At 42.9% G+C, this 24,801-nt stretch overlaps 1 long non-coding RNA gene across 1 annotated transcript in view; it reads right to left on the bottom strand.

Moving 5' to 3' along the window:
- LOC119653904 overlaps positions 1 to 23,337 on the bottom strand; it is a 250,853-nt gene extending 227,516 nt beyond the window's left edge. The window contains exon 1 of the long non-coding RNA XR_005249777.1: positions 20,462 to 23,337. This is a non-coding gene — a long non-coding RNA (uncharacterized LOC119653904). The remainder of the gene's footprint in view (positions 1 to 20,461) is intronic.
- Between the last annotated feature and the right edge of the window lie 1,464 nt (positions 23,338 to 24,801).

Below are 24,801 nucleotides of genomic sequence, written 5' to 3'. Positions count from 1 at the left end.
TGGAAAATGAAAGTTTTCATATTTATAACATGTGATAAAAACCTGTAAGTTGGAAAAAAGAAAACCATGTTCGCTAAAAAAAAAACCCATCATGCTGTAGATATCATGAAAGTGTTGAGAAAGGACGGTCAAGTGAAATCCCTGAAGATGTAGACAGGACTATAAGAAATGTATCTTTCGGGAAAATCCACAATTATTTCTGTTAGATTACAAAACTCCTTTCGCCAGTTAACTCTAATTTCAGAAAGGAGTTCGAGTGCAAGCTAATATGCATCAGTTTTGAGATCATATCGCCTTAAGGATACTATCCTGATGTCAAATTCTATAACCATTTCCGCATTACTGCAAAAGAGTAGAAATTTATTAGATCTTATGATAATTTTTCACCGAGTTTTTAATAGTGTATGGTAATTCATACCCTGAAATATATATACAATTCAGCAATATTCAATTAGTCACTACTTCCCAATAGAAAAATAATTGAGACCAACTCCAAATCTCAAAGGTCTTCCAGATCATGAGATCAAAACTAAGAAACGAATGATTTGAATTTGCTACTCTTCAAAACCTTAAATGTCATAAAGGTGCGTCATCGGACAATCGATACGATTCATCTGAACGTGCCTATATAACACCAACCTGATCAAGATTCATCTGGCAGTTAGGTAGGCCACATACGAGTGTATGTGAACTGCTAAGGAAAATGGATGATCTCAAGACTACGGACCTATCAAAAAGTTCAACGACATCATTTGTCTTCATTTATCAATGTATGTATTCACATTCAATTTGCATATTAAGATATCTTGACTCCAGTCATACATTGAAAATTCGCATATGACATTGAGCTTTGAGCTACATCATCTTATTGTGTGGAGAGTTTGCATTCTTCTTCCTGAGAATCGGAATTACCATTGCCACAAAGCAACGCCAAATATATACGAGTATGCATGAGGAACTCTTTGGCTGTTTTATTTCCCAATCGCAAGAAATCCACTTCTTATGATCGTCTGCCAGCCCAGTAACTGTTTCATTTGTATAATACTGTCGTGGTTTGGACGACTCCATCGAAGACTGGGTTTGCGACCAAGTCAATTTGGTTGATGTTTAGCGCAAGATGGGTCTCTAATAAGCGATCATTTTCGGCCTTTTATGATATACAAAGTTCTGTATTGAATAATCAATTAATGGCCAATAAAGATAAATGAGCAAATACTCGGAGGTGATCCTATGCAGCAAATTGAGTCCCACGAAACTGCATATTAATTCTGTGACTTTGATGGCAATCTTACCACAGTCACAAATAAGATGATAGTTTATTATTAGCCTCTCAAATATTTACCAGATCAATTACGATAACCATTATGTGATCAATATCAACCTGTTCATATAAGGAGCTCTAACCCAGGGAAAAACTTTCTATTTAATACCTAAACACAGATTCTCGATGCTTTGTCTTCCATAGGTAATGACTTTTGTATGTCGTTTTTAAAATTGCAACTTATGCGGACCTCCGCCCACTTGTCAAAATCTTCTATAACCGCCTGAATGAAAGATCATCTATCAACCACAGCAAACTACCCAGAATCACGCGCCTTGAATATGTTAGAACGCTTAGAACAACCTCAATGAAATGGTGCTCAAAAATTGACGTCCTCTATCAACGAATGGCAAAAATTCAAAATTCGCACTATCTATACTGTTCAACTTTTTCTGTTGTTGTTAGTTTGCCTCTCAGTCTTTTCGTTTGCCCATAGCTTGGGTCGTCTACTCATAAAATTCCACTGTTTTCATTTTGCCATTGACAGTCTTTTCTGGAGGTCACTTTCTCCTTGTAAGTTGGCTTCCTCCACAACTTGTTGTAGGCGTTACTTAATTTTACAAATAAGCTCGCTAATTCCTTACCCTCCAGTTGTTCCTTCTTACGAAGTGTTCGGCGTAAGGATGTATTTTTCCTCCTTGAAGAAACTATCCGTACGTTGTTGGACCATCTAACCAATTAATCCCCACGAAACAGACACAATCGCTGTCAGCGGCAGTGACCTGCCCAAAACTGAGAGATTTAAATACCTCGGGTCAATGCTATCCACCAATGGAGAACTGCGTTCCACAACTTGCGATCTTTATGATCGACGTATCAACGAATGTCTCAAATCTAAAATTTACCACAATGTCGTCCGTCCTGTCGCCCTCTATGGCTCTGAGTGTTGGCCGAATATAAAAGACAATGAACGGTGTCTCACGGTAACGGAGACGAGGATGTTGCCTTGGACTAGTGGCGTGACATGTTTTAATAACATTCGAAATGAGGATATCCGCGATCGCAATGGGGTTGCACCGATCGTGCAGAAACTGCGAGAGAGGCGTCTTCGATGGTATGGTCACGTAATTCGCGACGAGCCAACCCCGCTTGTGAACGGGCCAACGGCTGAAGAAGAAGGGGAAGATAAGGAAACTAAAACAGAAAGAGTCCTGCAGGGAGGTACGGTGTTTTTGGATAAACTGTCAAGCGCCGTGGAGTCGACCGAATGTTTTTGGAAAGATTAATATTGACTCGTTGAAAATAACTATTTTATTCGCTAGGAATAGACCCGTGACCTAAAGCACATTGTGTCATAAAAACGAGTCGTTCTGTAGTGCGAACACAGCGTCTACTCCGGAGCCATTTCAATGTTGGTCATCATGGCACTGCATCGAAATAGCACCATTATGAAGTGGGTGAATAGTATTCAAGCAACAGGATCTGTGAGACCTGGGACTACCTGTGGGCGTGATAAATTTGTACGATCTGCAGAATACATGAACAGAGTGAGGCCAAGCAGTTGAAGTCGGATCCTGCCGCTTGGCGCTACGTCACAATTAGGCCCTTTGGATATCTGATCGACACATCTACAGAATAACAATATCATGTGGCATTCGAATAAATGGATAAAGAAAGGCGGTCACCACAGATTGCTTTGCATTATCACTTCTTGCAGAGTTAAGAAAACATTTGCATTATTGAAATTCCTCCTTAATGCATAGGACCTAAAGTCAACGAAGGCAAACTACGCAATCTCAATTCTCGCAGAAACCACAGCATGTGAACTTCTAAATGTTCCACCAGCCATGCTTTACTAAGGCTAATTTAGCCACCTGTCAGGAAGAATCCCTCATCAAAAATAGACACCATTTAAGTGAAATGAATTTTCAACAAGAAGACCCTGCTAAACCACAGGATAAAAAACATCTGAACCTTGACTATGAGAATAATTCAAGTTGACGGCTTTTAGAAAGCGACGTTATAATTGTTACCAAATACGAATATGACATGAAGGTTATAAATACCAAACTTAGAAGTGCCTTGGCCACCAGGAACTCTGTGGATGCGCGTTGAAATGCCCATGTACACATCTGACGGCGTGTCTACAAAGCCAAGTTAATGTGAAAGCTGAGAGTATTGAAACGGAACGCCATTCGTGGGCAAAATGGTTATGGAAAAGCTAACCAGGAAAGTTCTTTTGTTTAAGAATTGAGCCTGTCATGAGTATGCATCCACCTGTAGATTGACAGGACCAATCAAGGAGAATCTGTCTCCCAGGAAACCCTCCTTTTTTTTCAAAAATTGGGAGTAACGATTTCGTTCAAGCCAGAACCGTTCATATGTCGAAAGACACTGCAATTAGTCAGGTCTGTTATCAACCCGACCCAGATTCGGTATTTCCTGAATCATTAAGTCTGAGCTAGACGCTTTTGTTCTAGACATGTGTCGAGTTACGCTACGACCAGGGCAAAAGTAAAGCAGAGTTTGATGAGTTGTCTTCGCCTTGCTCCCCATTTTTTTTCAGAAAAGTTGTTTATAGTGCAGGCTTTCGATTTTAGGCAATGGGGCAGCAGACTCCTGACATATAATAATCTTAGGATCTCAACACTGGTGAGCTTCGCTACTATAACATCTTACATTACCTCAATTCATTATATCCAAAAGAAGCCGTATACTTCACAAGTCTCTAATAATATGGCGAACCTCCTGCCCCCAAATTCAAAGTGCAACCCGCAACGGAGAGAAACTATTCAGGGGATGTATATAGAATGGGAAAGTTTGACCAGTTTTTGTCTCACTTTGTAATAAAATAACAGAACTGGATGAATTCACTAAAAAGAAAAATAATTTTCGCTAAAATAAAGTGAAAGGAACTATAGGGGAAAAGAGTCGAACGGGAGGATGGACCAACCCAGCCATCCAGCGCCATAATATTGGAGTTGGGGAAGCGATTAAATAAATCGATCGAACAGCCAACTCCTAAAAGGAGCTCTACGGAACGATGAAAGCGATTGAAATCGTTCGCGAAAATGGCACCAGATTTACAAAAAGGCATCCAACGAGCAACAAAGAACCTACGAAATGTAATTGCCACGGAAAAGGAGGCTACTAGAAAGAGGTCATCCCCAGGAGGAGGCGGATATATGCCAATTTTCCTGGAACGATTCAGGCAAGCTCGTACTATGGTAGTAGATCTCAGAAAAAAGATCTCCAACTGGAACTTAGGAAGTCCAAGAATGAAGCTACAGACAAGTTTCTACAGCGAAAGCCGTCAGGATAGGGGGTGAAACAAATGACAACAAGAGATTTTACAAATGCGTCGGCGTCAGTTACTCAACGACCTCATAGACAAGTGCACAAGCAAAAACTGTGAAGTAGAATAAAGATGCCCTTTGTGCATAAACGAACGTTGAGGCATTGAGGAAACAAGAGCAAAAAGCGCTGGTCAACTGAGAGCGATGAAGATAGCAGAATACAGCTTTAAAACCATTGATAATTTCCTTATAGTTATTTTTTTATTTTGTACTCCTGGTAATAGGTAACCCCTATAAATCGTACGAGATCGTCAGCCCGTTGACCATCTGAAGCAATATTTTACAGCGTGCGAACATACTCATCATGGAAGACAATGTCAAGTAACTCAAAGTTTCCATAATCGCTGATTATTCTACCAGCGAAGTTAATATAACCGAAATAATTTTGAACACAGAGCTGAAAGAACATAAATCCGGTCGTTGGATGTACAAAGTCATTCCCAAATATAGGGAGTGGTATGAGGGGGGCATGAGAAAACAGCCTGCCACATTATAAACTTCCTCACATACAAAAACTGTTTCAGGCTAGATCAATATGATTTCCAAATTATTCTAGATGCGATACCACAGAGGTAACCCATAACACGTACGGTTCTTAGATTGGATTTGAGAGAAAGCCGAAGGGAGGAGGGCTGAAGGCATGGCTTGATAATGCTATTCAGGGGAGAAAAAACTGGAGGATGAACCATGAAATTAGACAAGAGCAAGGTAAACTCAACGAGTTAGAGTCCTCAGAACCAAGAAACAATTCTAAATCAGAAAATAACGCCTAAACTGGTTTGGTTATATGAAGGCAGGGTTGGAGAAAAGGAAGTGATTTATAGTGAATGAAAATTACCCTGCCCCCAACATTAATGTGAAACGGACATGTGACTTCTACCAATGTCAAAGATCAGTCCCGGCTGAATAATGTATAGCGTAAATCTTTCCAGAATAACTCCGTCATGTCATTAACATAATATGCTGGTCCCAAGCCCAGGTAAAGGAGGAGGGTTTGAGGCAACGTACTTTGTACTATCCTCAGTAAAACGAAAATAAAATTCTGACATCAGGAAAAGAAATAAATAGAGTATAGTTGGAGTTATTCCACTAGGCTAAATCGACATTTTACCACTGTCACTGATTGCAAAGCCGTTCCCTATGAGACCATTGCACCTCAGCATAGGCCGTTGATTGCCGCCCTGTGAATTAAGCCAGCGATAAAACAGCGTGAGGAACACACTCTCCCGCCGCGCATTAAATGGTGGCGGTTTCGTGAAAAGAAAGAAAAAATCATCTCACTTACACGATTACCAACCATTACGAATGTGGAATAATCGTGGAACCAAATGAAAGACACGATCCACAAAGCGGCATTTGCAACCCTCGGGGTCACCAAGCCGGGTAAGCGGTACATCAACCGAAATACTTGGCTGACGATGTTGAAATGAAAGTCCGTGAAAAGAAACGCCTCTACTACAAATTTCTCGACGATAAAACACTAGCCAATTGGCAATTGCTCTACCAGGATCCGAAAAGTAAAGTTCGAAGTATCGCGGGTGCATCAAGGCAGAGCCCTTTCACAGCTCCTCTTTGTTCTTGTGTTGTGATGAAATGTTGTTGATGTCTTCCTAGCATCTAATAGATGATCTTGAGCATTGCCCAAAAATGGAATGTTCGCCTCATGCAACACAGTCTCAGATTGAATATAAACAAAACTGAACTTTTGACGATGAATCCACATGAAACAGGCACAATCACTGTCAGCGGCAGTGATCTGTCCAGAACCGAGCGATTCAAATACCTCGGGTCAACGCTATCAGCACAACTGTTCTTTGTGATCGACGTATCAACGAACGTCTCAAATCTTAAATTTACCACAATGTCGCCGCCCTGTCGTCCTCTATGGTTCTCAGCGGTGGCTGACTATAAAAAACAATTAACGGTGTCTTGCGGTAATGGGGACGAAGATGTTGCCTTGGGCTAGTGGAGTAACACGTTTTGATCAAATCCAAAATGAGGATATACGCGATCGTTATGGGGTTACACCGATCGTGGGAAAAATCTGAGAGGGGTCTTCGATGGATGGTCACGCAAATCGCGCTAGCGAGAATTCACTTGCCAAGATTAGTCTGAACATCGAAGTTGATGGTAAACGACCAAAAGGAAGGCTAAAACAACGATGGCTTGATATGCTGGATGGGGATTTAAAAGCCTCGAGATTGCATCCAGATCAGGCATTTGATAGATCACGACGAGCCGACCCCGCTTTTGAACGGGACAAAAGCTGAAGAAAAAGAAGATAAATCTTTCCAGAATAAGAAATAAATTAGTGTTTATATGACTGCCATTATCTCCTCAATATCCCTCAATGTGTACATACTATCGCTACCGGTTCACCGAAATCTACTCCAGCACCGTCCAAGTCTTCCGGCGGAGCTTGCACTCTTCATCTACCGTTCTCAATGAGGTTGTCTCTCATTCTTAATATATGACCTATTTTAATAACACGGACGATTTGCTACAAAACAATTCCAATTCGAAACACTTAATTGACAAACGACGCTTGCTGCGCTTCCCCGACCTAACTCTAGAAAGTGGTCTTCGGCGGTTTACATTCAGATTCCCTTCCCCATCCGGGTTGAAACCGATTGTTGTAGATTAAGTTGCAAGTATTATTGTTATTTACGTAATATAATTGTAAAAGCTAGAACATTGAAGCTTCTGCAATTATTTTGTCTTAAATGGAATGTATAGTAAACCTCAATGGAATCCGAAAAGAAATTCCGTTAGAAGGATTTTTCTCCAATAATTCATCAAAGTATGAAAACTTTAAGTCAAAGTATTTCAAAGGGATTTCGCTTTACGTATTTAAACATGAAATATTCATCAAAAAGCAACTAAAGGGTAGTTCATGAAAAATTTATTTATATCAAATGGCAAGCACAAGATGTTACTCTACCATTCCCTGATAGCGGCTTCTATTCAGTCCATCTTCAGATTCTTAGCAGCATGTTCACATATCTGTGATTTATTTCAATAAATTGTTCCCCTGATTTAAATTGCAAAGTTCAATTCCCAAGAATTTTACAAATTTGCACCGTTCAGCTCTACATTACTTGGAAGTCAGTGATTCAGTATTCATGACAGATACCCACCAATTATTCGCACTTCGAGTTCTTAATTCTCAATTCTTCTGGAATCATGTTGGCGACTGAGATGAATAAAATCCTCCAAAAACACAAATTGATACGATTCCAAATGAATTCGTAAAACGCCCCACATGGGAGTCCGCAAGCCAATCATATTTTTCATATCATCAGCATTACATACATTTTAAAAAGCGAACGAAACGATCGCTTGAACTCTTGAGTTCAATAACCTTCAATTACACACTTCCAACCTACAGATACTCTACATATTTCACTTTCTCTTTTCACTATCGCCGGGTGTCGTGTACACCACGTACATCAGTTGATAGGTGGATAGGTACTTGGGAACTCGAGGGATTTACGACTTGCTTTCAGAAGTCGATCTCTATGGTGTGTACTTTATAGCGTGAAAATTCGTCTAATATCCCAAAGACACCGAGAAGATACAATAGTTCAGGTAAAATGCCATCCGTTACTTTGCAGCTTCAATTCGAAGGCAAGATCAGAGAAGTTCGTAATGATTTCAGTGATCTTTCTTCATTGTGTCATGATAAAGTTGAAATTTTCCCTACCCTTTTCGGGACGAGTACATAAGACAGATGTGGGGTTCGGTTGATCTTCTTACAATATCAAATAGGACAATGACCTCTCCCGTCGAAAAATGCTTGCCTGGTGTATTGTGTAAAGAAATTGAAGAAGAATGGGAAAAGTTGTCGTACAGTAAGTATTCGGAACTGGAGCAGCGGGAGAGCTCTTTCGTTGCACTTTTGTGGAGATCAATGATTTCGATAAATTTTTATGCATGACAATGTTGCTCTGGGCAGCACAGCGAAATTATTCCAGAAGACGAGAATAGTTTGAAATTAGAGACGTGAACCTGTTTATGAGTTCTAGAATTGCTGCAACTGTTCGATTGATATGCATAATTAATGAATGTATCATATTATTGAACCGTTCCATCATTAAAACCAAAATGCATTGCAAATGCCTGTATTTCTTTAAAACTTTTTGCTTCAGGTTGATGTCCTCAGGTATTCCAGAAAAATGGAGAAATTTCGGGAATAGTTTTAACCCTACCCAAAACAATGCAAAATTATTTTTAGATGCTATTCCTCTACTTTGTATATTCGTCCTTTCCGATTACGAACTAAAACAAATAAAAATTAGGGATTGGCTTGTTATTTTCTTGATATAAGTGTGCGAAAAAATTACCAATATTGAATCTGCATCTTCGTTAGTGAGTACACGGACCTCCGGGGACCACCTCTAGGGACTACTTCGCGCAGTGAGTTTGCCTGTAGGCACTCGTGCTTCTCGTCCCTTTAAGTTGTCTTCCCCCTTACCCCATTCAGCGGCTCATTCTGTTTTTTTTACACCCGCGGAGGAAATCGTAAGACAGTTCTCCTTTGACTTCAGCACCTCCGTAACTATACTCACCGGATCACGCTCCTTTTAAAACACTTGATTTCTTCTCTCTATGGCGGGCCTCGGACGATGAAGTATTACCTGAGTGTTTTCCTGCAACTACTACAGCTAGATTATCGGAAAATCCAAGAATCGTAGCACCTCTAAACTAATTATTAGCCTATTAGATGGGCGGCAATCTCTATTTATTCGCACTATACGTTACCCCCCAGGATACGAGAATACAGCCTTGAGACCGTTGACAATTTCTCCTACCTAGGGTCGAAAATCACAACCGATAACAGCTACGATGGTCAAATCCGCGCGCGGTTGTTGTCAGCCAACAGAGCCTATTTCAGCTTACAAAAACTGTTCCGCTCGAAACGTCTCACCATATGGTCAAAGCTCTTACTGTGCAAGACTATGATCTTGCCAGTCCTCATGTATTCCTCGGAAACTTGGGTTCTTAGCAAGAAAAAATAACGAACTCTTGGCCGCGTTCGAGAGAAGAATCCTCCGAAGAATTTTTGGCCCCCTACATGAGGATGGACGATTCCGTAGCCTACGCAATGACGAAATCTATGAGCGATACCATGACCGTCCGATTGTGGATAAAATCCGGCTCAATAGATTACGATGGGCCTGTCTAGGATGGAGCGATGGCGTAGGTCAGGACGTCAGACAGCTTTTAGGGATATCGAATTGGTGGACCTCGGCGCAAAACCGGGATGTCTGGAGTTCCTTATTAAGGCAGGCCTAGACCGGATACCGGTTGTTGTGCCGTTGATGATGATGATGATACGTTACCCTCGTGAAATCTCACAAATATCAGTCCTAAAAGGCGTTACCTTCCCACATTTTACAACAGATGTTCGAAAATCCAAATCCATCCAGTCAATCCAAAATTAACCTAATGGAACTTCATGAAAAAATGTTAATAATTCTTTATACCCGCATAGAAAACGACACTTCACTGCTAGAATTTGAAGACTTGATCGATTTTTGGAAAAAAAGGGACAAAAACCCAATGGTGATTTAAAAAATAGCTGACAACATGGTTAAGCGCGGAGTCAACTCTTCAGAGGCTGACTCACATCTCTTTGAAAGCAGCGTCACTGAAAGCAGTTACACATTTCATTTGCTCCGTTTATATTGATTTATAAGGATGGCCTGCCCATGAATCATATCGACCAACACCATCAGAATCCTGCCTAAGTCTACATTTTGGTTTGAGAATTTCTGCATCGGAAGAGTTGTATCTGCCCTGAATGAAACCCCCAGTTACTTGTTAAATTTGTGAAAAAGTGAACATCTATAACGAGTGACCGCCACACTAGAGTGTGGTAGGTTCTTCAACCCAACTCAATCCTCGTATAAAAATAATGCACAAAGGTGAATGTCAATGGCTTCAACGTGTAAGCTCTATCTAGCTAAGAACAAAAAGCACATAAGATGGAAATTATTAGAAACTTTTGCGCTAACAATGATAAAGTAAATACCTACCGTGAATGGGGTTCTTGTTCAGTTATAGATCGGACCTTCGTTAGCGCTACAATCGACCAATAGGCTTCTAAATAGAGAGAGAGCCATAGGACAGGTAACCCACATTATTAAAAATGAGAAGAATATCTCATTGGACTACCAACCCAATGAGTAAAATGTGAGAGTAGAAGATCCAACTACTGATGGAATAATTAACTGGCCCACGTTGACTCAGATTGGTAGCCGGATGAAGCAACTTGCATGGGGAAAAGTACTCCAAAACATATGTAATACATAGAAAGTAAATGCATTTTCCAGGACAGCTCTAATGATGTGTTCTATGTTCAAGACGGCCCCAGGTGACGCAGAACCAATCATTACGAAATTGATGCCGATTTATATTTTGACTGATGAAATGACAAAAATACATCCCACAAAAATCAAGCTATTAAATATCGCAGATATTACCTGAAGATCCAGCATCAGATTACCCAAACTGCCTATTGGATACAGTAGGGAAAATGATTCGGAGAGCCACCTACGACAGATCGTCGAAAGCAACAATGTCTCGCGGATGCAATAAGCATGGTGGTCAATCTGGCAAAAGGCGCACATTTCTGTCAGCTGCTAATACGTGTTGGAATTTGATGTCAAAAACGCATTTAACTTTACCAAATGGAACAAAATTAAAGTCTGATCGAAAATTACCTCTCAAAGAGGACTCTCTGATCCAGGATGGATCGACATCGACGAACCGGGGATATCACAGGGTCGGTACTGGATCCCCTGCTGTGGAATTTCATATGTAATGGAGTGCTTCCTCTTCCTGTCTCAAAGGAGACTACGATTGTCAGCTTTGCGGATAACCTGGCCATGGTTATTGCAGCAAAACACCCAGAAGTTGTGGGGTTTTACGCGAAGGAAACAGTGAGAGCGGTAAAGTCCTGGCGATAGTGGTCTTAATAACAAAATTTAGAAAAAATAATACTGTTAAAGTAGAAGTCGGTAGACAGATCATATACCTGGAGGTGATCATTGATACCAAACGGAGGTTTAGGGAACACCTAGAATGTGAATGTCAAAAGCTAGTCAGCGGCTCTTGCAAAAATGTTGCCAAATATTGGTGGACCGAAACATCCAAAGGCAGAAGAAACTAAATTCCGTTTGCCTGATGGCTTTGAGGGTTTGCAAGGCTTTAAGAACGACATCATATCAGGCAATACTGATGGTAGCGGGCATGATCCCAGTCGACGCTCTAGCGATAGAAATAAGTATGTAATACCATACAAGACGTGTGGAGGGGCGCATAGAACTTAAGACTGCAGCAAGGTCAAAGTGGAATGAGCTGTAACTACGTAGATGGGACAAGTCTACGAAGGCACACTGGATGTGCAGGCTCATTTCCCAGCTATTCCACTGACACTATATAGCTTAAGTGGAGGCATTGGGAGGCCAACTACTACATTACCCAGTTCCTCACGAAATGGTGGTTGCTACAGGCAGTATCTGCATCGTTTTGGTTTGAATGATCCGCCAAATTGTCCTAGATGCGGTGATATACCGAACGACCCACAGCCTATGTTGTTTCACTTCCTAAGGTTTGCAATTAAGAGACGGAATCTGAACCGAGCGCTAGATAAGAGCGTTTGCCCCAAGAACATCGTTGCGGAGATGATGAGGTCTTTTTCAATCTTTAAAATGCAGCAGTAGTTGCTGAAGGAAGAATGAAGGAGAAAAGCAAAGTGGGACAGAAGCATGAGTACCTGAAAGCAAATCCACTCCGCAAAGTAATACCCATATGGAGTGATGTTCAGTGGATGTAAATCCCACAAGTGCTCGCTCTAATTCCGCTCACGTGGAGGAGCTGGGGCCGACGTGTCTTTCTAAGATTTTCCACCCCCATGTAAGAACAAAAAAAATCGTAGAGGAAAGCACCGAAGGAAGATATTTGCACCTAGATGCCCACAGCAATGAGAAGGCTAAAACTGACTCAGTATGCATAAAAAGCAGGAGAGTATCAATCATAATTTTATCCATTTTCTGAGGGACATGGAAAATAGGAATATATCTAGAAATTTATATTGGAAGCTTCTTTTTAGGTTTGATGCAGGCAAAACACTTTAAAGTCATTAGCGTCTAACAAGCACCAGCAAATGAACAAAACAGAAAGATCGTTGACAAATATCAAAACAATAGAGACCCCAGAAGGGATTTGTGTGGGAAAAGCAGCGGGAGATGTTCAACTATCAAAATATATTTTGCAGGTTCAATTAACGGCGCGATGGTTGAGAGGGTAGAGCGTCGCCCTCTCAATCTCGCTGCTCTAGGTTCGAATCCCAATCGTCAAGGGTGCCTGTGTTGGTCTTGTGTTTATCTAAGTTTGTTAAGTGTGATGACAGTGGCATCAAATTGATCAATAACGGAAGATATTATATGAAATTGCTCTTACTGCATATTTCAAATGAGTCTCTTTGGTAAATATGTAACTAGGGAGCAGACGAGATAGAATGGTGAAAAAAATGTTTAACAACTTGATCACGCGTACTTAGAACGATGAGGATAAGAATCTAGTTGATTGTTGCCAAGAATAAATTCAGACCATTGAAATTGACCTTTCAGACGTTGAAATCAGAAGGGTTATTGTGGACGACATGGAAGCAACCATTTTGACGGAAGCAGATGCATGGAGGATTGAGAAAAGCAGCGCTCAAGGAGGCTTAGGAGAACAAGTACATATGCACGACTGAAGTGTTAACGAAAATGGTTAGAAGTATAGAAGTAATAATGAGTACAGCAGGGGAGAATCCATTCGAAGGATACTTTACTATCACAATTCAATTCATATATAAAACTTAGTCCGATGTCTTTGATTCAATTTTCCATTACAAAATCTTGAAACGCTAAACCCTTATCCAGTTCACCATACTTTAGTCCCACTTCAATTAAACCGAACATCAGACATTAACCTTGCTCAGAACTGGAACTAAAGTTCAGAGGAGTTCATGCTAATAAGTACTTCCCCCATCCCCTTCCCCTTCCCACTTTCAATTGCTTTCAAAGATCAATCCAACACTACGAAATCGAACTGTTGAGAATAAAAAAACTTTTTCTGCAAAATTAGCTGAAACCCCTAACGAACAAACTGGAAACAGGCATTATTCCCATTGAACTATACAAAACGGATAAACCTCACGTACGAGAATTCTTCGATTTCTTGTTGGATTTTTGCACTCTGTACTCAGAACTGCTGCGCCATGCTAGGCAACTTTGCTGCGAAAACAAATAAATAATTGCAATCAGTATAGTACATATTATCGTAGGTTAGTTACTTTCTCTGGAAATTAATACGTTCATGTTCTAAGGCCGTTGCCCTTATCGTCTCACATGGCATCCAGTCCCACGAACATATGATCCACATGTTTACCATTTTGCTGTGTACGCTAAGATTTCTACTCGATATCGGCTTCGGAAAAAACACTGACTGAGCCGTTGAATTGAATGGATAAACTGGTTGTGTTGTGAAATGGGGAATTATATGACAATGCGGCCAATAATGTTTGAGAAAATCATCATGAGGAGTTAATGACATTATAAGCTAAAAAGACAATCGACGAAAAGCTGTTTAAATGAACAAAATGAGCTGACACTTTTGTGACTGCTGACCGAAAACACTGAATACTCGTTTGTTTGTTCAAGAGCAACACCTGTGCTAGCAGTTCCATTAGTACAGATGTTCAGTAATTCCGTTCCGCTTATAAGATACGACCCGAACGTTATAAATGATTGTGCATGAAAAAGGAATTCAAGAGCAGTTGTATCTATAATGAAGTGAACCTGATCAGTGACAAGATCACTGACCAACTAAGTTCGTTGCGAAGTCAGTAAGACGAAATTCAAAGAATACAATCAGTTGTCCAACGGATAGAGATCAAGAACTAGGTACGAAGGTAAGCGAAGTTTCCTGCCCAAGTTATGCATCAGATCAATTATATCCCCTATTGTCACTTGAAGTAGGAGATTTTTTATTCTAAATACATCTTTAGTTACTTCTGATGTTTGAATCCCTCTTTCACCACTAAAAAAGTCTGGGTTTCCTATAACTTCTTCAGAAGCAATTACTGGTAATCTGTGTATCTACCGAGTTATCTCAAGCGACTTCTATGATGAAAACTTCCTCTTCTGCCTCAAACCAAGTCGGCATTTGACCTCAAGGAAAATAGAAGCTACATTACTCATGTTCTTCATATTTGTTTTTTGAAAAGTTATCCACACCTACCTTAGATACGAACGACGGCTATTGTATTTAAACAAATTTAGTTTTTTAATACATATTATGAAACCCTTATCCAGGCTGCTCCTCAGCCTCATAACTGGGAAATAAAGACATGAAAATCATAATCACAATGATAAAAGGCTTGCGGATTTCTGCAATGTCAACGGAGTCGAAAGCCCCCCGATATTCTAGAAAAGGATGACAAAGGACACTTTTTTTAAAGGCGACAATCGGAGGGGCTGCCTGCCTTCGCCAAAATAATATTGATAGCTCGAGTCACCCTGGAACGCATCAAACACATCGAAAGCTTGATCGACATTTTAGATAGATTTGACATTTTAAATAAATGACTTGACGAACAACAAATAGTAAACAAACAAATTTTTGACAAACTAGAGCAGTGTAGCGTACAAAGACAAAAATAAACAAATATCCTGAAAATCATAACTTGGAAGGGAAAAGGACTGCAACAACACCTACAAGAGTTGAAACTCTTTCTTAATGCTGCTGGATAGACTGACGCGAAATATACCTCCCTGAGGCCAACCTGTCTCCCCCTCTGAGAGCTCACTGGCATACTGCGAGGACGACAACCAACAAAGACGACTACCCAAAAAGCAGGGACAATAAAAAACACGTTTGAGATCAGTATATCAGACGTCAGGAAGGAGACAGGCCTCAGTGGCGCAAGTGCTATATAGCACCTGCGTTCTCTGAAGTTAGGCCTAAAATCAGAAAAGGCTCTTAAGAAGGCTCAGGACAGACCTATGCAATCTTTATCGGACCCAAGAAAGCATGGATCAGCGGAGATTAGCCCACATGAGGGGATTGCTCGCAAAAAAACCCAAGCCTGAACCCAGTGAAGTGAAGGCAAGAATCAAGAAGCCCATCATTAGCTATGCTAGTGTGGTCAAGGGCGTTCGAATGGCCATACTGCCAAAAACGTTTCCCGAGCAAATACTCACTCGTGAGAAGCAGGAAACTATCAAAGACCTTGTCGTCAGGCAGATATGTAAGAGCTGGACTGCGAACCTTGTGATCACCGGGATACGCTTTCGATAAGATCGTATACTGGTGGACCGCGCGACGGAAGACACCACAGTTTGGCTTAGCACTATAGTTCCTAAATTGCCTGGGAAAGAACAAAACTGTCGACATGTGGTGAGGATGATATACCAGAAGCACACATGATAACAGCGTTTCTTCCTAAAGCCGCAGCAATAGAGACGGAAGATCTCATGGGGCTCCTAATCGCCTAAAATGAAGATCTCCATTCACGATTATAGAAACTCTTCAGAAGCAAGATGGAGAGAAAGGGTAGACGCCACACGATCGGGATTGATGACCGGTCCCTCGAGGCGATCAAACGTCGGAATTGCCATATTAACTATAAATTTGGCAAGATATCTGTACACGTGCATAGGAAAAAGTTGAGTAAAGACACATCGAAGGGAATATTGGGTGAAAAATGCACCGAGGTCCCGGAAGGAATTAGATCTTCTGGCTGGACAGCGACGTGTAGAAAAACGCCATATCGGAGGAGGCGGGTGATACTCCGAAAATGGAGAAGAGCTCCAAACAATAACGTAGCCAATGGCCAGCACCAAGACAACCTAGATAAACCTCCACCATGTGAAAGCTGCATCCGCGGTAATTGCAAGGGCAAGTTCCACGGTGAACATTGGAATAGTGCTGGCTCAAGAGCCCTGGGTGTACCGGGGACACATTGGCGATCTGCAAGGAGGAAGCATACAGGTAATTTGAGGCTTCTCTTGTGAAAAACCAAAAGCTTGCATCATTCTCAAACGTAATTTAAAATATATATGTCTCTCAGATTTCCTGACCGGAGACCCGGTGGCTATCCAAGTCTCAATGGAAGGCGAAAGAGCGCTCGAAAGGCAGGCGTAGCATCGGACTACTTCCCAGAGAACAACATCCGGATTTCACCGGAGCTAGACGCTACACTAGTGGAGTACTGTGAAAGGAGGGCGCTACCACATGTCCTCGACTGCGATGCCAACGCACATCACGAAATCTGGGGAAGCAACGACACGAATCGAAGAGGTGAGTACCTCCTTGAACTTATTCTTAGCAATAAGTTAGAGATATGTAGCATAGGGAACACTCCAGCATTCATGCCCAGCACTAGGCAAGAAGCACTAGAGATAGGAAATATTCTGATGAACGGGCTGGTCAGGAATTGGAGGATGTTGATTGAGCCCTCTATGTGAGATCAGAGCATAATCAGATTCGACATTGAGGGCAACTCCGAAATAAAAAGAATAATAAGAAATCCCAGGAGAACGGATTGTGATTCATATCCAACGCACCTGAGCAACAACATGGCTCACATACAAAGAGTGATATCAGGGGCAAACTAAAAGTGGAAACAGTGGTGGAAAACCTCAGCAAAGTCGTCGCATATAAGGCCAGCTGTCCAGATGAAACAATTGAGCTGGGATGTACCCTGATGGAATAGGAACCTAGCCAGAATGGAAACAGAGGTACTAAAACACAGGGCAAAACTGGAGACTGACCGAGGCACTGACTTTGTATAGCAATGTGATCAGGAAAGCAAAACGGAACAGTTTCAGGGAATTCTGCGAACGGATCCAACAAACAACACAAGCAACCAGGAGATACAAAGCTACAGCCAAAGACTGGACAATATCTTTAGTCTGTCTGAAGAAGGAAGATAGGACATTTACTGAAAATGAGGAGGACAGAGTACACCTGCTTCTCAGAACTCATATTCCGAGGTTCTACCCCATGGCGGAAGGCAACAACATTCTGCCTGACACCCGAACAATGAACAAAAGAAGAAGAAAAGAGAACTGGAAACTAGCAAAAGAGTTGGCACTTTTCAACCACTGAAATCACCCGGAGTAGATAGCATCTACCCAGCACTAACCCAGAGAGGCCTAGAAATCATCTTAGAGTCTAAAATTGATAGACCAGTAGCTTATTCCAAACTACAATTTTATTTTATTATGAATATATATTTCGGGAGCAACTTACTCCCTTTATCAGTACAAAGCTGTTAGGTAAGCTAAGGTAGCTTTGTACTGATGAAGGGAGTAAATTGCTCCCGAAATATGTATACATAATAAAATAAAATTGTAGTTTGGAATAAGCTACTGGTCTATCAATTTTAGACTTAACTACCAATAGAAGACAATATCTAACATCTTAGAGTCTCTTCTAAAGGTAGTAAGGAGCAGGATAGCCCTGAGATGGAGGCGGGCAAAATTATTGTTATTCCGAAAGCGTGTAAAGAGAATACTTTTCACTCTGAATCTTTCAGACCAATATGCCTAACATCGTTCCAATGCATAATCCCCTACATCAGTGTCAACACGCTTACCGAGTAAGACGGTCAATCGAAACTGCTCTGTATCAACTGACGGATGTATTACGGGATGCCAAAGAAATGAAAGAAATAGCACTGCGTGCGTTTTTGGATATCGTAAGGGATTCGATAACACATCGCACACAGAAATAAAAGATGCCTTGATCCGCAAGGGAGTGGGAAACACCCTGGCTTTCTGGATGAGCAGAATGTTAGAGAGTAAGGAAATATTAGTACCGACAGGTACAAATTCTACTGTCATGAATACTACTCCAGGTTGTCCGCAGGGTGGGGTATTAACACCGTTTATATGGAGTATGGTAGTGGATGAACTCCTAACAGATACTGGAATACCGGTCCAGGGTTACGTTCATGACATTGTTTTAATCTGTAGGGGCAAATATGCGAATACCCTATGTGATGCAATGCAAACTGGATTAAGGGTTACTAGTACCTGGTGCAGGAAGCCGGGGCTACATCTCAATCCAACTAAAACCACCATAGTACCATTCACCAACAAGCGTAAGCTTGATCACCTGAGAGTAAGGTTACATAGCATGGAGGTGAAATGAGAAACAGAGATCAAATATTAATACGCTAGACCGAAAAATTACGTTGGATGACGCATATCAAAAACTCATTTCGGAAAGCTCTGCAGGCTCTTGCAGGTCCGTAGCAGGAAAAAAATGGGGTTCCACGCTGAAGATACTACTTTGGATATACACTGAAATAGTAAGGCCAATGATGAAATGAGGTGATTATTTCGGTAGAAAGAACTGAACCCACCACATACCAGGCAGTTACACAAACTCCAAAGACTGGCTTACGTATGTATCAGTGGGAAAATGGGGACACACACTGCGGATTCCCTGCAGTTCGTTCTGGGATTGATCACTCCCCATCTGCACATACAAATGCAGGCTTCAGGATGGCAGGGAGTATCAATGAGGCGAGTAACTGCCTAAATCGAGCGAAGATTGATATCGTTTTTAAGGGGTACACCGAATTATTGACAACGAAGTTTCACGTCGATAATCGGATCCCTCACAGCAAAGGGAGCTGGTGCCGGGGTCATTGATGGAAGGAAAATGTACTTGGAAACAATGAGTAAGCACACTAGCATGCTCCAAGTGGAAATACACAGCATAGACAGATGTACCTCCTTTAATATCCAAGGGAACAACTGGGGCAAACATTGCTATTCTGACTGACAGCCAAGCGGCGATCAAGGCATTTAGGTCCAACCGGATGAAATCTAAACTGGTATGGGAGTGGCTTGAGAAACTGAATGCGCTCGCCTCACACAATAAGATCTGGATACTCTGGGCTTCAGTCCATTTTAGGTTGGAAGGCAACGAGGCAGCGGAACTGGCCAAGCATGGAGCAGGGACGCCTCTACATGGGCCAGAACCCTTCTGTGGAATCGGAAACGTGACACTGACAAAAAATGAAGACGAACGCCTGATGAACTATACTGGGCCAGCCTGCCAGGAATGGAGCAGTCCAGGGTGCTTATTAAGGGATACGAACCCAAGCACACAAAAGACTGTTTAAACCTCGCCAAGAAGAGCCTCCGGGTTATAACGGGAGTACTCACTGGTCACTGTCGACTAAACTACCACCTAGGATAGCTGCAGTCTGGTTTCAGGTTCTGTAGCTCGAGTTACCTGGGAAATCCAAAGTTTAAATATTTGGGAGCAGGGAATATACTGTAATTACTAACGATTATAAGCTTGTTTGACATACTACAGTTAATAAGTACACTATAACTAGTAACGGAGGCACAATAGATTTAAAGAACGCAGTGCAACTTCCCTTAATAGAATATTAATAAGAATCCGGCATCTACGAAGATTGTGAGAATTCGAGAAAAAGTTCTATCAAAGAGAAACATCCTGCCTAGTTTCATCAACTCTTCACCACGGGAACAATAGTCGAACTGGAAAGGTCGTTATAAATGAAAATACTTTTGATTAGCTCTCGATTAAAATGAATACCTTCCCTGCCGTTTTTTTATAACAGCATCAAAACCAGAGAGCGTAGCAGCTGAAAATTTCCTGATAACTTTCTACAGGTTTTTTAGATTTGAGTATTCCTTTATAGGCTCGAGGTTGCTGACCTTCTACCTTGAAAAATTCTTAACATTCCCCCAATATACCCGCAAGGCCAGAATAGAATGCAGAATCAGATAATGCGGTTACTTACCTTCTTATTATTGCTATTTCGCCCGAATCATAATCCATTATCTAGGCCAGCCGAATATCCTGAATTCCAACATTGATCCGAAGCCACATCACAAACTGTTTGAAATTCTCGCTACAGTCGTAAAGTACGCACACTCGCACAGTAAATAATCACCAGTAACAATTATTTTTCGAAATAGCGTTGCAGAAATACCGCGGCAAACTTCATGCACAGAGTAAGGCCTTAAAACACTTTACGTAACTTTTTCTCTTGCGAATTTCGTCAACGACCAATTTCCGTGGATACGTTTCATGACAAAATTAACCGAATGCACTGCACTTTGCATAACAAATCGTATTTGAATACATTAATCAGCAGCGGACGATCAAACAATTGACGAATTCCCAGATTGCAGCAGCGGCAGTTGATTCCGATCGGACAAATGAAAGGTCAATGGCTGATTGGCGACAGTTTTTTTTCTTCTTATTGAAATGTGAATATTTCGGCGATAGAAAGAAAGACAGTCATTCAACAGATTCAGATTAGGAACGGGAGCACTCGTATGGGCGGGAAGCAAGGGGAGGCTGGAGCAGACGTTGAGTTGGATGAGGAGGGAGCGTCCAGTGTTGGTTTGTAAAAGAAATGAGGGAACCGGAATAAATTTGAAATTATGACGTCCGAAGAGTTTCGGTTGTTTGTTTTGTCCAAAGGTCGCTGTGTGTTCCTTTTAGGTTCTTATCAGGCGAATAATGGCTTGGGAGAAACTGACTGAATATGAACCCACTGTTTTTCGAATCACAACATGTTTGATGGTCAGGTTCTCCGTGTCCAAAGAGCTCCTGTGGGGCTGCGAGAAGCGAGAAAGGTCCCGAAAGTCCTTCACTTGAATTTCACGGACATGCACTGCCCGCACTTTTTGCCATCACTTTACATTGAAACCTCGACTGGATGTTGGAGCGTGAATCTGCTCGGCAGAACGGTTAAAGGGCGATCAAAAAGGACAGGGCTCGCTTCAATCTGAGTTCACTCCGCGCATAGAGGCTTCCTCAATCAAGACCATGTCCCCGAACCTACCACCGTCACAGTGCAAAAACCTCCAAGCCGGCCAATGACACTTGTAATTTCCAACTCCTGTAATTGCTATCTGGCCAGCCCACTCAGCCAAACCAACCGATTGTTCCAGGCTTTTCCGCTTTTCCGATAAGTCTGCTTTCCGTCTCGCGTTCAATATCGATGACGACACATCCGCCGCACTGGCAGGCCGCGTGTGAATGAACGAAATGGCAATAAAACTTTGACGGAACGATTATTTTGCCGGCTGATGACAGCAACGGAGGCAACGGCCGCTGTCATCGACACTGCACTTCTCTTTGCCGCGGTCTCTTACCGATTTCCACACACACGAGAGCGCCATCCTGCAAAGGCGAGTGTTTTTCCGATTTCCGTGCTGTCTCTTCACTGCCACTCGCTCACTTCTCATTCAAGGAGTTTCTCTTAGGGAGGTGTGCACGGCAGCGAGCCGGCATTCGGGGTCAATGACCGCGGCGGAAAACACGCGTGTATTACCTAACTCACACACAGCCGCGCACCAGCCGCCACGACACCACTACTCACACAGCCCCGCCTGATCGGGGCACCACTTCTTCTTCTTCTCGGGCTCGACTCCGTTTTTCTTTTGTTTTGTCTTCGATTTTCCTTTTGCCACTACTCAGGTCGTCGACGTCGGGAAAACATCAATAAATGGCCGAGTTTTTTGCACTCGCGACACTACAGCGCGCGGCTGGGAAAATCGATTTCCCGGCCTGGCTGGGACTTGGCTTCGCGTGCTCTGGAGACGCGCGCGAGGGTGTTCCTGGACCCGCGACTGAACGCGATTGAACTCTAAATGAATTTTTGTCGAATCCACTTCCTCTTGCTGTCTCGCTTGCGCGCAGCTGGTGCAGCCGCTGCGGCCGCTCCCCTCGGTTTGCCGTCGATGCGTGTTTATATTTGGGGCTTCAACCTTTGCGGGCTCCACTGACTGGGCCGGAACTGGTTCGCGGGACGCGCTTCCCTGAATTCCTGGACTGCGGACCGCGCCAGTAGCCCGGCCACGCTCACCTTCACCACTCTCACTGCAGTCGCTGCCGCGGGGGTTCCCGTCGTTTTCACTAGTTTTCCCGCCTTTTCACTGTTCACGCGAATTTCTTGGATTTTCACTTTCCTGGGTGCACTGCCGCGGTCGAGCCCACGCTGGGATCAGTCGCGGCTCGATTGTCCGCCTCTGAATTTTCTCGCGGCGACGGTGCGTAATGCGTTCCGCGGTGGACGGATGGGAAACTGCGTGCGAGCGGCACTAACCTGCCGCGTATTTGGATTAATTATTGTCACTGCACTGGGCAATCGTGCGTGGAAATGGGGCCGCGATTTCACTCGCGGCGGATCGATTGCTCGTTTGGGACGTTCGATGACACACACGCACTCCTGCACTGCGTCCGACGTGCGTTTCTTGGCGACGCTGACGGGCCGCGCTTCTTTGGAGCTGCTCGTACGCTGCGGGGTCGACGCACGTCACGGGGGCGAAATTCTGTTCACTTTCGGGGTTCAATGGCCTCGGTGTGAACCAAAACAATGCGAGCGAGATCCAGGAATGAATGGGACCAGGCCGTGTATGAGCACGCTGAGCGCATACACACCGAAAGGACCGTAGCCGGAGATGTGCATTTCTCGCGACAGCGGGCATGTGTGAGTTTACAGGGAAATGTTTTAAGCGGAATGGCCGTTTCTCTTCGGTAGGCTCTCTTCGCTGGTTGGGGTCGATGACTGGTTGACAATTGGAATGTTTTGCATTGGATGGCGTAAATCTTGTTGGATGTTGCCTGACAGTTGGGACTCTTCGATGAGAGTTGGAATGTGAAGTAGCGAAGAAATTCTCTTAGTTGTATTGACGGTTAAATTCAAATATAAGGAAGTTTTGAAATTGCAGTCAGCAGGTATTTGCCATGCATTTCATAGGAAGTACTGCTACAACGCAAGTTAAAATAGCACAAGAATTTTGCGAATGGAACCTCAAAAAAATGAAGGTTGCGAATATAGTGTGATGTGGCACGGTATTGGGAATTGCAAATTCCAGAAAACTTGACAATCAGGATAGGAACATTCCGAGCGAGCGCTAATCCACCCGTGCGTTCCAGGATCAGGTAAGCGTAGGTCAGGCCTCAGGGAACTAGGGTAGGGGCTGTGTCCCCAAAGATAAACTCACTCCTGTCTATTGCGCCTCGCTCCCTTGCACATGATGCGCTGGTGAAATTTCCATGGAAAATGAATCCAATTACACAAGAAAAGGAGGAAGAGCTGACTACATTTGGGCGCAGCACAACAATGAGTCGGGCATCGCAGCAAATAAAGAGGAACCCTTTCTATATGACGCGACTGACGTTACGGGGACGCCAACTCCAATACCCGGTAGTCTCCTTGCTCCAGGAAAAAGGGGAGTCAGAACCACGGGTCCTGAGCACGCGGATTCGGACACGAACCGAGTGGAAGTGCAGTCGAACGTTTTAGTTAGAGCCGAAGGGGAAAGGCTCATCAGGAAATGCGTGACATTAGTGAAGGGTATTCGCTCGGCAACGTTCCTCCAGAGGAATATCAGCAAAGGCGTCAAGAACGGGCTGATGGAATTTAAGTAACTACTTCCCGCTGAGAATACGCAAGCCCCCAGAAGAAGATGGACTCGCTATGTCGCCAAAGACCCGTCTGTCCAAAAACAAGGAGACTACAAACCAAAAGCCAGTAACAAAAAAAACGAAGAAGGACTAGACCACCCGCTCTGCTCATTAAGCCGACGGAAAGCAAGACATTTGCGGAAGTCCTTAGTGAAATCCGCTACCGGATGAAACCCAAGACAACGGAGCAGAAGTGTCTTCCATACAGAAAACGAACGGTGGCGGAGTCCTCGTCGAACTAGGTCCGAAGACGACTAGTAAGAGTGGGTTCTGCGAAACGGTCAAAGGATTACTGGGGGAAAAGGCTCCTGTTTCTAGTCTAGAGCTTATGTGCTCTCTAGAAATCCAAAATCTTGACTGCCTCACAGAAAAGGTCGAAGTGGGGAAGGCCATAAAGCGTGAATGTCCACCGGTAACAAATGGCCGAATAGGTATCACCTCTGTAAATGCTCGAGACCAAAAACTCACTGTGGTGGAAGTCCCCAAGCAATATGCGATAGGATAGGTAGTATGCAGGGTACAAATACGGATAATTCTCATCAAGTGCTACAGGTGTCTGCACTATGGACATACGTCAGCAACTTGCAAGGGACTCAACAGGGGGACAGTATACCGGGGATGCAGCCAGGTAGGTCACCAAGCAAAGACCTGCAATGA

Source organism: Hermetia illucens, chromosome 4 (genome assembly GCF_905115235.1).
Source record: "Hermetia illucens chromosome 4, iHerIll2.2.curated.20191125, whole genome shotgun sequence".
Lineage (NCBI taxonomy): Eukaryota > Metazoa > Arthropoda > Insecta > Diptera > Stratiomyidae > Hermetia > Hermetia illucens.
Note: the sequence above shows the minus strand (reverse complement) of the source record. Positions and strands in the feature narration are given on the sequence as shown.